This window comes from Arvicanthis niloticus, chromosome 6 (genome assembly GCF_011762505.2).
Source record: "Arvicanthis niloticus isolate mArvNil1 chromosome 6, mArvNil1.pat.X, whole genome shotgun sequence".
NCBI classification, from domain to species: Eukaryota; Metazoa; Chordata; class Mammalia; order Rodentia; family Muridae; genus Arvicanthis; species Arvicanthis niloticus.
In genome coordinates this window covers 59,027,767-59,042,404 of record NC_047663.1, presented here as the reverse complement: position 1 = coordinate 59,042,404, position 14,638 = coordinate 59,027,767, and positions in this window count along the sequence as shown.

Below are 14,638 nucleotides of genomic sequence, written 5' to 3'. Positions count from 1 at the left end.
TATGCATTTCAGCAGTAAACCAACTTGAATTTTAAAGGTGGATCAGAGAAGTCTTGTGTTCTCATTTACTGGGTGTAACATGCATTCTGGGGCTCAAACCAAGTCTGCCTTTGAGACAAGCAGCTTAATCTGAACTGGCTTACCAGCCCTTTATTGAATGTCCGTCCCTTTTTTAATTTTGCCACAAATTATAGCCCGGACTAGTTGCTTTAAATTTTTAACCCTACCTCTTGCCTCTTAGCATAAACTGCCATTGCAAGTGGTTTGATGGATTTTATTTTGTCGAATCTATCCCTGGCTGGTGTGGTACACATTGTCCTGAAACTCTCAAAAGAGATCCACTTTTCCCTGCTTCCCAAATGTATTAGAAATGTGCCATCTTGCCTAGGGTTTGTTTTTTTTTTGAGATGGTCTTATGTAGTCCTAGCCTGTAGTTACCAGGCTGGCCTATGAACTCAGATTCACCTTCATCTGCTTCCTGAGTGCTGATATTAAAGACCTGTGCCACCCACACACAGCTCTGACCAGGGAATTTTTAAGAACCTTGCAGGTTTTAGTCAACTTTGCATACAAAATTGGGATTTGGATATGGGAAAAACATGTTTGCTGTTAATGCTTTTTTCAGTGTAGTGTGTGACACATTATGGTACTCCAGGCAAAGACAGGCTCACCTATGGTTGAAGGTCAGGGTTGAGAGCAAGGCTGTTGGCCTCCCTTACCCCCACATTGAATTTTAAAAATGCATGTGTACTTTGTGGTCCCAGATTTTGTTGATTTCGGGAAAAATGCCTGTACAGCTTTGTGGGGAAATGTGTCTAGGACCTTTGCTATGAGATGAGTGTAAAAAGAGGAGAGTTGATAAGATTTCTTGAAGCTGGGCATGGTGCTGAAGGCTGAGGCAATATTGCTCCAGGCTAGGCCATTTTGTAGCAAGTAGGACCCACATGGTGTCTTCTAACATAAATATACGTATGAATAAACATAATTTTAAAGCCTGGGAGCCATTACTCTTTCAGGTTCTCTTAACTGCTAGAAACAATGTTGGCTCCAGCCTTAGACTAGATGCTTAAAGAATACATGGGTTCATCTTGGTGGTGCATGTCTTTAATCCCAGCACTGAAGCACAGGCAGTAGATCTCTGAGTGAGGCTAGCCCAGTCAAATAGTAAACTTTGGGCCAGTCAGCGTTCCATAGTGAGAACTTGCCTCTAAAACAGAAATTCAAACATGGGAGCTGTCATAGTAGCACATACCTTTAATGCCAGTATTTGGGAGGCAAAGGAGGTGTTGCCTTTTCTTTGTGAGTTTGAAGCCAACCTGATCTACAAAGTGAGACAAATGACAGCCAGGGCTGCATAGAGACCTTGTCTAACAAAAATAAAAGGGTGGGGGTGGGGGCGGGGAGGGAGAGAAACTGGTATTAATTCCCCTCATTGGCCCTCCAGTCATGGTGGTTTCCCCTCTAAAGGGGTTGTTTCTGTCTCTCTTTTTCTCTCCCTCTCCCTCTCCCGTGTGTGTGTGTGCGCACAGCACGTTTTGCTGGGGAATCAAACATAGTTTATGTATGCAAGGCGAGCACAATACTACTTGAGCTATCCCCAGCCTTTTTAATTACTTGAGGCAAGGTCTCATACAGTCCAGGATGACTTCAAATGTTCTGTGTAGCAAAGTATGATGCTAGACGTGGCTCAGGACTCCGTAGTTGTTCTTGTTTTTGAGGAGAAAGAGTGGGTTTGGTTTGGCTTTTTGAGATGGGGGCCCTTACGTTGCATCCACCTTCCAACTGCTAGGATTACAGGAGCCTTCCACCACACACGAGTCTGGACTCCTTGAAATTTTTTCATTATTCTGAGTGTGTGTACATGTGAAGGCCTTCCACTTCTACTGGGGACCAAATTCAGGTCTAATGTGAATAAGCCAGCGGCCATCAACATGTACTCTAGCCTGACCTTCATAAAACAGCAGTCTAAGGTATCTTCCTCAGAAGCTGGCCTGCTCTTTTCTTTTATAGCCAACACTTTCATACAGATTAATTTTTTTTTTAATTGATCTGCCTGACTCCTCTCACTCCTGGGCTTTCTTGGAAGCAGGTAACACGATTTACTGGAACAGTATGTATGGCTTCTGTCCCCACATTAGCCAAGACCTTGTGAAGGGAGACGGCACATAGCCAGGAAGCTTAGAGAAACCCAGGACATGGCTGAGTATGGTAGCACATCCTTTTATTCCCAGCACTCAGGAATAAAAGGAGGCAGAGGCATATTCCTGCCTACAAATTCAAGGCTTGGCAGAAAAAAAAAAAGCAGGAGCTTTCAGTGGAAAGAGATTGACTAGTGCATCTTGGTTCTCAGCCTGTAGGTTTTAACCACTTTGGGGGAGAGGATGTTTAATGACACAGGGGTCACCTAAGACCATTGGAAAATACATTACAATTCACAACTAGCAAAATTACAGTTATTGAAGCAGCAATAAAAATAATTTTATGGTTGGGGTCAACATAACAAGGAACTGTATTAAAGGGTCACATGATTAGAAAGGCTGAGAACTAGTGGGTGTTGTAGAGGTGAAGTAGGTTAGGAAGACTCACTTAGAGGGTAACTATAATTGACAATTAGGTATTTCAAGGTAGCTAGTACAATAGTTAATACTGCCAACACAAAATGATCATGCCTAAAGTGGAAGCTATGCCAGTTACTCTGGTCACAGCAGCACCTTTGTATGGAAAGGTCACACAGAACCCAAGAAATATGTTAAAATTACTATGTCAATTAAAAACTTAAAAAGAGCCTGGACTTGATGGCCTTGATTCCAGCATTCAGGAGGCAAAGGCAGGCAGACCTCTGAGTTTAAGGTCGACTTGGTCTACAAAGTGAGTTCCACAACAGCCAAGACTGTAAAGAGCCCTGCCTAAAAAACCGAGACAATTTTTTTTTAAAGCCAGGCCTGGGCCTGAAGAGATGGCTCAGAGGTTAAGAGCACTGATTGCTCTTCCAGAGGTCCTGAGTTCAATTCCCAGCAACCATATGGTGGCTCACAACCATCTGTAATGGAATCAGATGCCTTCTTCTGGTGTGTCTGAAAACAGATACAATGTACTCATATATAAAATCTTAAAATTTTTTTAAAAATTAAGGCCAGGCCTGTAGGAGCAGGCTTATAATCCTATTTATTTGGGAGGGTGAAGTAGGAGAATTTGAAGTTCAAAGCCTTCCTGAGTTCAAGGCCAGACTGAGTAGTGAGACAATCTCCAAACTTAAAATAAGGGGTGGTGTGTGTGAGGCTTTCGCTCACTTGGGAGAGTGCTGACATACACAAAGCACTGTGTTCAGCCTCAAGTACCGAGTAAACTATACAGTGCTACTTGCCTATTTGGAGGAAGAGGCAGGAACAGAAGTTTTAACTCAAGCTGGGCATGCTGGGTATGAAGTGAACACATTTAGTCCCAAGCGCTTGATAGGCAGAAGCAGTTGGATCACTGAGTTTGAGGCCAGCCTGGACTACAGAGTGAGTTGTTCCAGGACAGCCAAGACTACATAGAGAGACTATCTCAAAAAAAAAAAAAAAAAAAAAAAAAAAAAAAAAAAATTGAAGTCTTTCTCAGCTGCATAGAGTTTAAGGTCAACCCAAGATACTTGAGACTCAGCCTCAATAAAAAACAAAAACAAAAACAAAAAAACCTAAAAACTAAAACAAACAAAAAACAAAACAAAAAACAACAGACAAAAACCAGTTGGCTTAGCTAGTAAAAACTTAGCTGTAAAGTGCTTGCTATATAATCCTGAGGACCTGAGTTCAATCCTGGAATCCATGATTGAAGGAAAGAGATGATTTCTAAAGTTGTCCTCTAATCTCTCCTTGTACATGTGGCAGACATGTGCAGGTTTGTGTGTGTGCTCTTGCACTCTCATGTACATGTGTGTGACACACAGAGACAATAGTAAAGATTGTTCTATTCATATGTATCTGTGTACCTGCATGAGTTTATATGTGGGTGTGTGGGTGTGGATGTGTGTGCACGTGTGTGCCTTCAGAGGACAAAGGGCTTCAGATACGCCTGGAACTGGACATGCAGCTCTGAGTCACCTGAGGTAGGTGCAGAAAATGGAACCCAGGTCTTCTATAAGAGCAGTAAGTGTTCTTAACTACCGAGTCAACTTTTTAGCCCTGGAGAGAGGGGGAGGGGAGGGAAAGAGAGTATCTGAGGGGCAACATTCATGCCTGAAGAATCTGAAGAAGTCAGGGCAGGGGCACATCTCACCTGCTTTCCCTCTCTGGGCCTTGGCTACTGCCATGTAGTTGGTACACAGGTGTGTTTTCTTATTGCTGCAAACCCACAAGGCCTCAAGGTGAGGTCATTTTTTAGTTTCCGATAATGTGCTGAATTCCTTTAAGCAGCGGCTACTTCACTGGAAGACTGATTTTATGCACCCAAGATAATTGTTTCTCAGTAAACTGTCCTCTCCACTTTAATTTAAAGAAGCACAAAAAAAAAAAGCCCCAAACTCTATTTACTGGGTTGAAGTGAGTGGTGCCTGATACAGGCCTTCTAATATGGAAATATATAATAAAACAAGACAATAAAGTAAGTCAAACATGAGTGCAAACCGTCTCAGGAGACTCCACAGAATTCAGGGAGGCTGACAGTTCTATGTGGGGAGCTGATTTCCCACCTGAAATTGGATCCCAAATACTTGCTGCGTTAATGAACATGTCTCCTGAGTCTTATTCTACATCTCACGTTTGTAAAAGTAAAATTGGTCTTTCTTACTGCCCGGCTTCCCAGGAAATGTGCTCAGTTAGAGGAGAGAAGTAACAGACACGTTAGTACAAGGAATACAGGCCCTGGGTCAGGCCCAGCCATCAAAAAAAGAAGATCCTGGGTTGACTTAGATAACATGGAGTGGTGGGGTTCTGTCCCATGACCCTGGAACAGAGAGTCCTAGCTTCTAACCTCCACATCTCCCGTGACTCAGACCTCTACTCTGGCACACTTGGAACCAGGGCTGTCCTGCAGTCCTGGGATTGGGTTATGCTGAGAGATCTCAGGCATCACCTGACTTTCAGCACTTGCTGACCTTCCCCTCCTGCTCCAAATAATCAGGGGCCCTATTCCTTTTTAGGGGTGAGTTCTATGTTCTTGGTCCCTGGAAAGCAAAATGTGAAAATCTGTTTGGGGGAAGTGTTTTTTTTCAGGCCCCTCCCTGTCTACCTCACTCTATCCCTATCTCTGAGTGCACAAGAGCGTGCCTGACTGAACACGGCCCCCTACGGGAAATGAATCCCCAATGCACAAGGTTATCAAGAGCATTGTCACTTTCTAAAGAAAAATTTTATAATTGTATTTTTCAGAATAAGAATTATATGAGTGTGGGGGTTAGCTGGCGAAATGACTCAGCAGTTAAGAGAACTTCCTGCTCTGCCAGAGGACCCCAGTATGGGTCTGAAAACTAAGCTTCTGGCCTTCTGGAAATTCACAATGGCCTGTAACTCCTGCTCCAAGGAGTCTGAAATCCTCCTCTGGCCTCTGCAGGTACACACACACACACACACACACACACTTCTGGTTGTCCTGGAACTCACTCTGTAGATGAGGGTGGCCTCAAACTCCAGAGATCTACTTGCCTCTCCCTCCTGAGTGATGGGATTAAAGTCATGTGCTACCACAGCCAGTTTAAAAGTAAAAAATTGAAAAAACCTTTTCTAGATGAAAAAAACAAAAACAAAAACAAAAAACAAAAAACAAAAAACAGAGGTGAGGCAGGCAAGCATGGGGAATAGTTTAGCCACCTGGGACTCCACTTGACCTTGGCTATGTACATACCTCTATTCTAATAATGCACTTGGCAGCCTGAGAACTCCACCTTCATGCACTGTGTATATACACCTGACTCCAAACAATATTCCTAGCAGCCTGCTAGCAACATGAAACCCCAACTTGCACTCACTGAGCTCTACCCAACCCCAAACAATGAAACAAGTTTTTTTCTTTTTAAAGATGATCAAATTTGGATTGTTTCTAGTAAGACATATTCCTGATTCTTCCCAGTATGGATGGTAGGGAGCCAATCCAGACCTAACTGCTTTGGGTTATATGCATAATAATCTGGATAGAGAACCTTGAAATTAAGCCCCTAACAACTAAACCCTTCCTGCTCCTGAACTCTGGAAAAGAGAGTCTCAGACAGGCAGTTGGAGAGATGGTTTACTGGTTAGGAGCACTGACTGCTCTTCCAAAGGTTCAACTCCTAGTACCTACATGGTAGCTTAAAACTGTCTGTAGTTCCAGTTTCAGGAGGGGATCTAACGCCCTCTTCTGACCTCCCTGGGCAACAGGCAAAACACTCAAAAAATTAATTTTTAAAAAGACGTATTTATGTGCCAAGTCATAAAAAGGAATCCAAGAGTGAATGCTATTGACTGTTAACGATTGGTTTGTTTTGAGATAACCCTTCCCTGCCCAGATGGCCCTGGAGGAATACGAGGTAAATACCAGCAGACTTGAACATAAATTGTTGCAAGTGCTTGATCCCAAACATCCACAAAATGAGGGAAGAGTACAAAGAATGATAACAAGAAAGTTACAGATGTCAACAGGCCTCACAAGGGTGGAGGAAAAAGAACAACTTCAAAAAAAAAAAAAAGCCCAGGGTCAGTAGATGGCTTAGCAGATAAAGGTGCCTTTGATCCCAGGTACCCACATAAGGGTAGAAGAGAACTGACTCCACAGAGTTTTCCTCTGACCTCTACACACATGCCCTGGTATGCATGTGCTCTGCCCCCGCTCTGTCATGTGTGTGTGTTCATGCACATACACCCCAAAAACAATGATGATAATGACAATGATAAATTAAACAGAAGAAAAAAAAGAAAGTCTTGTTTTGTTTGTTTTTTAAGGCAGGGTTTCTCTGTGTAGTCTTGGCTGTCCTGGAACTCACTCTGTAGACCAGGCTGGCCTCGAACTCAGAAATCCACCTGCCTCTGCCTCCCAAGTGCTGGGATTAAAGGCGTGCACCACCACTGCCCAGTAAGAAAATAAATTTTAAAGTGTGGGTGACTACCTTATCAGAGGGGCAAGACTGAGCACCAGAATAATTGACTCCCTTGGTTCCCCACCTCCTTTCTCATAAAAATCTGCTGGCTGAGACACTGTCTCAAAAACAACAACAAAAAAAGGAATGAAGAAGAAGATGGAGAAAAGCTTTAGCAGTTAAGAGTCCATACCACTCCTGCAGAGAGTGCAAGCTCAGCTTCCAGCTCATTGGTCCCCAGCACCCAAATCAACCATAAGGAGTAAGATGCTATTAGGATGGCGAGGGAGATGCCTGCACTGCCAGACCCTATGGATGGAAATGCTGCTGCTCACGAGATTGAATTAAATGTAGTAGGCTTGACTGCTAGTAACACTCTGTTAACAGCCCCAGTGGCAGCATTGAAATGTCAAAGGCAAGGTGAATGTAGTTAGTTATGGTACCCGGTAGCACAGGCCAAGCAGGGCCTATAATGGCCTAACTAGTATGGCCCTTCGGTACTGGCTAACCAATCATGGTGTTTTTAGGAATAAAATAAATAAGAAGCCTACTAAGGATTTTTGTCGCCAGTGTTGGTTGATTTGGTTTTTTTTTTTGTTTTGTTTTGTTTTTTTTGTTTTTTTTAAGGCAGAGGCTGTCCTAAAACTAGCTGTATAGACCAGGCTAGTCTCAAACTCAAATCTTCCTGCCTCTGCCTCCGGAGTACTGGAATTAAAGCCGTATACCACCATGTCCAGCCATTGAAAATATTTTAGAATTTATTTTATTTCACATACATGAAAGTTTTGCCGGCATAGATGTATGTGTGCCACGTGCATGCCTCGTGTGGATAGAAGCCAGAAGACATTGGATCCTCTGGAACCGGAGATACAGGCAGCTGTGAGCTACCGAGTGAGTACTGGGAACTGAACCTCGGTCCTCTGCAAGAGCAGTCAGTGCTCTAACTGCTGAGCTATCTCTCGTCCCAAGCCTACTAAGTTTTTGTTTACTGTGTATAACAGAAAAACTGAAGAATAAATGAAATAATTGGATCATACAGTAGGGAATCCCAACCCATCAACTAGTTTCCAGATTTGAGTCAGTTCACAGACCCAGAAGTCCCTGAACAAAGGAAAGGCCAGGAGTCTTTAAAGAAAGACCTTGCTAAAACACTGAAGAGTTTTACTGTTAGCTTTCCTTCCATCCTTCCCCAGAGGAGCATACATTTTACAGGGGAAAATGTACATTGAGGAAAAGAAAACAATTAGACTTCCTGGGGCCTATTGGACACTAGTTCTGAATTCATACTGATTCCAGGAGACCCCAAGAAACTTCATAGCTCTCTGGTTAAAATCAGGGTTTATGGAAAGCAGGTGCTTAATCCAGGGGGTCCTGGAACTCATCCTGTGGTTATTGCCCCAGTTTCAGAGTGCATAATTTGCACAGATAAACTTAGAAGTTGGCAAAATCCCCACATTGTTTCCCTGACAGTGTAGTGACACAGCGGTCAAAAAGACCAAATGGAAGCCATTACAGTTGCCTCTAGCAGGGAAAATAGCCATCTGGAGACAGTATTGCATCCCAGGAGGAATTTCAGAAATTAGTGCCACCATCTAAGACCCGAAAGACTCAGGGGTGGTGGGTCCCAACACATCTCCCATTAATGCTTCTCATTGGTCTGTGAAGAAGACAGATTGTGGTGACCAGTTGACAAGGGGTAAACTTGTGATGGCTAATCATGGTTGTCAATTGCATATGGAATCAACTAAAACACAAACCACTGGGCACTCCTATGAGGGAATTTTCTTGATCTGATTATTTGAAGTAGGAAGGCCAATCCTAAATGAGGGCGGCACCTTATGTCTGCAGCCTAGATAAAAGGACGTGGAAGAAGGAAACCGGAAACTGATTTTTTTGCCTGTTGACACTCATTCTCGCTGACAAGTTCATCTAGTCTTAGGTGAGACATTCCTTTAGAAGTTAGAACCAATTTATTTATAATTCCAACACAGGCTGAAAACCAGCTACTCTCTAGTCATTCTTCAGGCCTCCAACACTATCAGATCGAGACTGCTGAGACATCCAGCCTCAAGTTTAAATGAGTCACTTCAGAATTCTTGGCCTCTGCAGTGTAAGGCAGCCTTTGTTGGACTACCTAGACAACACCATGTAAGCCAAGCTAACAAATCCTATTTTAATATGTATATACTTACTCTATCAGTTCTGTTTCTTTACGGGACTCTGATTAATACTGAAATGAGGAGTGAGGGTCTACGCCTTTGGTAACTTTTTGTTTTTCAATAGTTTCACTAAACTACCCAGGCTGGCCTTGAAATCACACTGTAGCCCAGGTAGGCCTTGAATTTTCTGTCTTCCTACCTCCCATTTGGAGTAGCTGAGATGACATATGTCTCACTATACCTGGTTTTATGCTATGCTGGGGATTGAACATGGGGCTTCATGAATCCTAGGCAAAGACGTTACCAGTTGAGCTATACAGCCCTCATTATTTTGAAGATGTCAGCAAGCATTCACCAATTCACCTCCATTCCCGACCTCTGCTGACTATATGTTTCATTTTAAAATCACTAAATGAATTTTGACTTGGAATTAGAATTTCCAACTATTTCTGGGATGGTTTTTTTGTTTGTTTGTTTTTTGTTTTGTTTTGTTTTGGTTTTGGTTTTTCGAGACAGGGTTTCTCTGTGTAGCTCTGGCTGTCCTGGAACTCACTCTGTAGACCAGGCTGGCCTCGAACTCAGAAATCTGCCTGCCTCTGCCTCCCAAGTGCTGGGATTAAAGGCGTGCGCCACCACTGCCCGGCTCTGGGATGGTTTTAAAACATCTTTATCATTTTATACCCTATATTTATGGGAAGCCATGTTCTTAGCTTTGACAATCATACAATGTCAAAATATCAATCAGCTCTGAATAAAGTTGAAAATGCTCCACACCCTGCAGCATCAAAAAATCCAACTAAGATTTAGTTCTTTAAGCATAAATAAGCAAGCACTTCCATCTTGGTATGTGATTTGCTGTCATCTCTAATAAATGGTATACAAGCCGGATCTGGTGGCCCAAGCCTTTAATCCCAGCACCTGGAAAGCAAAGATGTTGGGAGCTGACTCCTAGTAGAAAACAACTATCATCTTTGTAGCCATCTCGAGCCATATAACCTGACTAGAGACTTGTTTTTCAATAGGCCACAACAGCTGAGCACACTCTGATAAACCTCTTGTTTTGCCCACATATCTTGTTGTTTTGTTGTTTAGTGCCCCTAGCTGCAAGGTGCACATGGTAGTGTCTTCAGTTGTGTTCTCCTGCTTGTGCTTATAAATACCCAAGATTTCCTTGCAGTAAATGAGACTAGAGACTTGACCACACACCCTGTCTTGTCTTCATTCTTCATGTCTCTTGCCCTCCATCTCCACTCTCTCTCTTGCTAGATCCTGACCCGCAGACCAGAGCAGCGGCTCAAGCCAGGACACAGTGGCCCCCCAAGCCAGGCAGTGCTGTCCACAACATAGTGGCTCCCAAGCATGGGGCAGTGTGGGTCTCAGCACAAAGGCAGGTGGATCTCTGTGAGTTTGAGGCCAGCCTTGTCTACAAAGTAAGTCCAAGACAGCCAGGGTTGGTTACACTAAGAAACCCTGTCTCAAAAAACCAACTATTGGGCTGGAGAGATGGTTCAGTGGTTAAGAGCACTGATGGCTCTTCCAGAGGTCCTGAGTTCCCACCAACCATCTGTAATGGGATCCTATGCCCTCCTCTGGTGTGTCTGAAGACAGCTATGGTGTACTTGTCATATATATATATATATATATATATATATATATATATATATATATATAAAATTTTTAAAAAGAAAAAATCATTTTTAAAAAATATTAACAATTAGATAGATAAATTATTTAAAATTCTTTGATTTACATTGGCAAGGGTTTTATTTATATATTTATCTCATATCTCTAAATACCTAGGGCTACATAAAAGTTTCTCAGGCAGCCAAGTGTGGTAGTATACACATTTGATCTTAGCACTCAGGAAGTAGAATCAGGAGACTCTCTGTGAGTTCGAGGCCAGCTTGGTCTACATAGGAAACTCCAGGACAACTAGAACTACATAAAGAGACCTTGCTTGGAAAAGAAAAAAATTCCCTCTCAGACAAAACCAGATTGCAAGTCAAAAGTTCAGCAGGTCTCTCCTAGTCTGTGGAAACTAACCAGCACTGGGTTCAGCTCTAGCTGCCATTTACAAACAGGTTTTTTGTTGTTGTTGTTGTTGTTGTTGCCCCTCATCTAATTGGCTAACAATGGCATCTACTTCCCTGGGTATGTCCCTCTTAATGTGTACTCCTAGGACCTTGTTTTCAAGAAATCTTTGAGCTCTGTAAAGCCAGAGGGAGATGCTACATGGTCCCCTCCTACCCCAGCGCCCACCAGCTCCCTGGCAGAGCCAGGCCCTGAGACTTGTTGGGGAGGTGGGGAGTGGGGCAGGAGGGAGATCCAAAGGCAGACCTTTTAAAGAAAGATTCTTAGAACAATGATCCAAGTGCAGGCCGGAGGGAGGGATGGCAGGAAGGGGGCAGGGTGCTGGAGGGAGGGATGGCAGGAAGGGGGCAGGGTGCTGGAGGGTAGAGGAAGGTCTAAGTTGGAATGAGTGGGAAGGGGTTGGCCGGAGAGTTGGGGGTGTGCCTGCAGCAGGATGAAGGGCTGGGGGTGGGGGTAGGGGAGAGGATGGGAGAGTAGGAGTGAAGAGAGGAGGGGGTGTGGAGGAGGGATGAGGGAGGGTACTGAGTGGGAGGGACCTGGGGGAGTGGGTGCAGGGTGAGGAAGTGGGCTGCAGGTGAGTGTGAAGTGGTTGGGTGCAGTAAGGTGGGGGCTGTCGACCTGCCTTGTACTTTCCTAGGTCCTTCCTTGGCTTGGCAGTTTCCTGGATTGTAGTCATCTTCTGCCTCAGTCTGATGCACCTTTGGCCCAGAGTGAACTGCCAGAGCCTGTCCTTTGTCATTCCGCCCTAGGATCATTCTTCTACCTTCAACAGTCTTTCTGCTTGCTCTTTGTCCTTAATTCCTGCCTGGTTGACTCTGTGGCGGTCACCCAGACCAGGAAACGTCTTTCTGTCTTAGTCTTCTCATGCTAAAACCAGACATCCATTTCTGGGCAGTGACTGGGATAAAAACTCCCAAGAGAGGTCAGGGCTTGGATCTGGGTTCTCAAAGTTAGCCTGGGGCCTGCCTGGGGCTATTCTGGGTCCTGAGAGAGAAGCACACACCCAGGCCTCTCTGTGTAGAGGCTCCCTAGGGAGAGGTGGGAGGGAGCAGTCCACTTTCTGTGAGAGTAAGGATTCTCCCAGCCCAGCACACTGTCCTTAGCCGGGTAGACTTTGCTCTCTTTCTCCAAAAAGGATCTTTGGTCTAGAAGACAGACCCTTTAAGGCACCTTTTCTGCAAATCAGTTGTTTTAAACTCTCCCTCTGCCTCTCTCTTCCAGAAGTCTGTTCAGTGTACAGTCTAAGGAAGCTGCCCTCTTTCCTTTTTTTTTTTTTATTTTGTTGTTGTTGATGTTGTCAGTATCAGACACTCAGTTTCAAGAAGCTCCATCTGGCCTCTAGACACGGCCTTGTCTCTGGCTCTAAGCAAGTTTGGGGATTGGTACAAAGAAAGGAAGAAAGGAAGAAAGCAAGCAAGTAAGCAAGCTTTGTGTGGTGACACACACTTTTAATCCCCAGAACTTGGGAGGCAGAGGCAGGCAGATCTCTGTGAGTTTAAAGACAGCCTGGTCTACAAAGCAGCAAAGAAAGTCAAAGTCAGTAAGTCCAGGTTCTGGCTTGTTACCCCTCTTCCCTAGGACTCTTAGGGGCCCCACTTTTCCTTCTTCTAAGGCCCAGTAACATCTTCTCGCCCACATAAATCCAATGACGGTGATTTCAAACAGTTCCGAAAACACTGCTGTAAGGAAGTTGCCCTTTGTCTCTGACATCGCTTCCCTCTCCAGAAAACACATATGCTACGCCTATGTATGAGCATTCGTACTTTATTTATTTTTTTTGAACAGTGATCTATGGAGCTGAAGAAATGGCTCAGAGGTTAAGAGCACTGACTGCTCTTCTAGGAGACCTCAGTTTGATTCCCAGCAACCGCATAGTAGCTCTCACTCTCTGATTATTCTACTTCTGGGGGACTGCTGCACACAAGTGGTGCACAACTATGCATGCAGGCAAAACACCCATACAAATAAAGTGAAGAAAAAAAATAAGCGGAATAAAGAATCTATGTAAAGGCCAGGTGCTGATGACCACGCCTTTGATTCCAGCTCTCAGGAGGCAGAGGCAAGTGGAACTCTATGAGTTCAAGGCCAGCCTGGTCTACAGCGTGAGTTCCAAGACAACCATGTCTTGAAAAACCAAAACCAACCCACCAACCAACCAATCTATGTGAAAATCAATTCAAATAAAAGAAACATTTACAAAAAGCTACAACATGTGAGATGAAATGAGACATAATAGGATGTAGACTGAAGCCAGCTTGAGAAGTTTGTATTTTGCATCGTAGGGGTGCTGGGTTATGAGTTTCCTATATGTCAGCAAGTACTCTAATACCAGTCAGCGGGGGAGAAAGAGGGAGGGATTTTCTTTACTTGGAGACAGAAAAAGCATTTGAAACCTGAGTCCAAGGAGGGCTTTGAGGAAGTGTTGCTTCTCTGTATCATTTTCCCTCCCCCTGTTTTGTTTTTTAAGATTTGTTTATTTTTATGTATATAAGTGTTTTGCCTGCCTGTATATATATGTACCTTGTGCTCTGGTACCCTCAGAGACCAAAAGAGAGTGTAAGTCCTCTGGGACTAAATCAAGTTGCAGACAGTTGTGAGCTTACATGTCAGCAGTAGGATCAAACTGGTTCCTCTGCCAGAGTAGCAAGCTCTGTTCCCTGCAGAGTCATCTCTCCAGCCCCAGGGTTTAGGAAAAAAAAAAAAAGAGAAAAGATAAAATTGATACACAGCTCACCAGTGAAAAGCATATGATTCACAGAGTCATGCAGGCAAGATCGCCATCACAGAGTAGTTTGGCCTAGGCATGTGGCTCACTGGCAGATCCCCTGCCTGTCATGTGTCACTGTGTTCAGTCTCCAGAGCAACAACCAAACAAGAGTTTTGTAATCTGTGATGCTTTGACTGGCACTTTTTAAGTAGCCTTTTTAAGTAGTTTTAAAAGTTTATTACATGTTATAAAATGTATTGGTACTTCATTTTTTTAATGGCCAAATATGGGTCAGTTGTGTGGCTATGTGACATTTTATGTACTCATTCACCGTCTGGTAGACATTTGGGTTGCTTGTGTCAGTATGAGGGCAGCAGAATGAGAACCCACTCTGGAGCCTCAACAGCCCCAAGACTTCTCTTCCAGACTGCCTCCACTCAGATGAAGCTGGATTCTTGGTTTCACAACAGAAAATAATTTCAGGACAAGAGAATACAAACCAAGAATTAGAGTTCACTAAAATTCTTTGTTGTTGTGGTTTTGGTGTTTGGTTGGTTGGTTGGTTGGTTTGGGGCCAGGGTCTTCTGTGGAACCCTTGCTGGACTGCAACTCACCGAGATCCATTTCTTCTGCCTCCAGCATGCTGGGATTAAA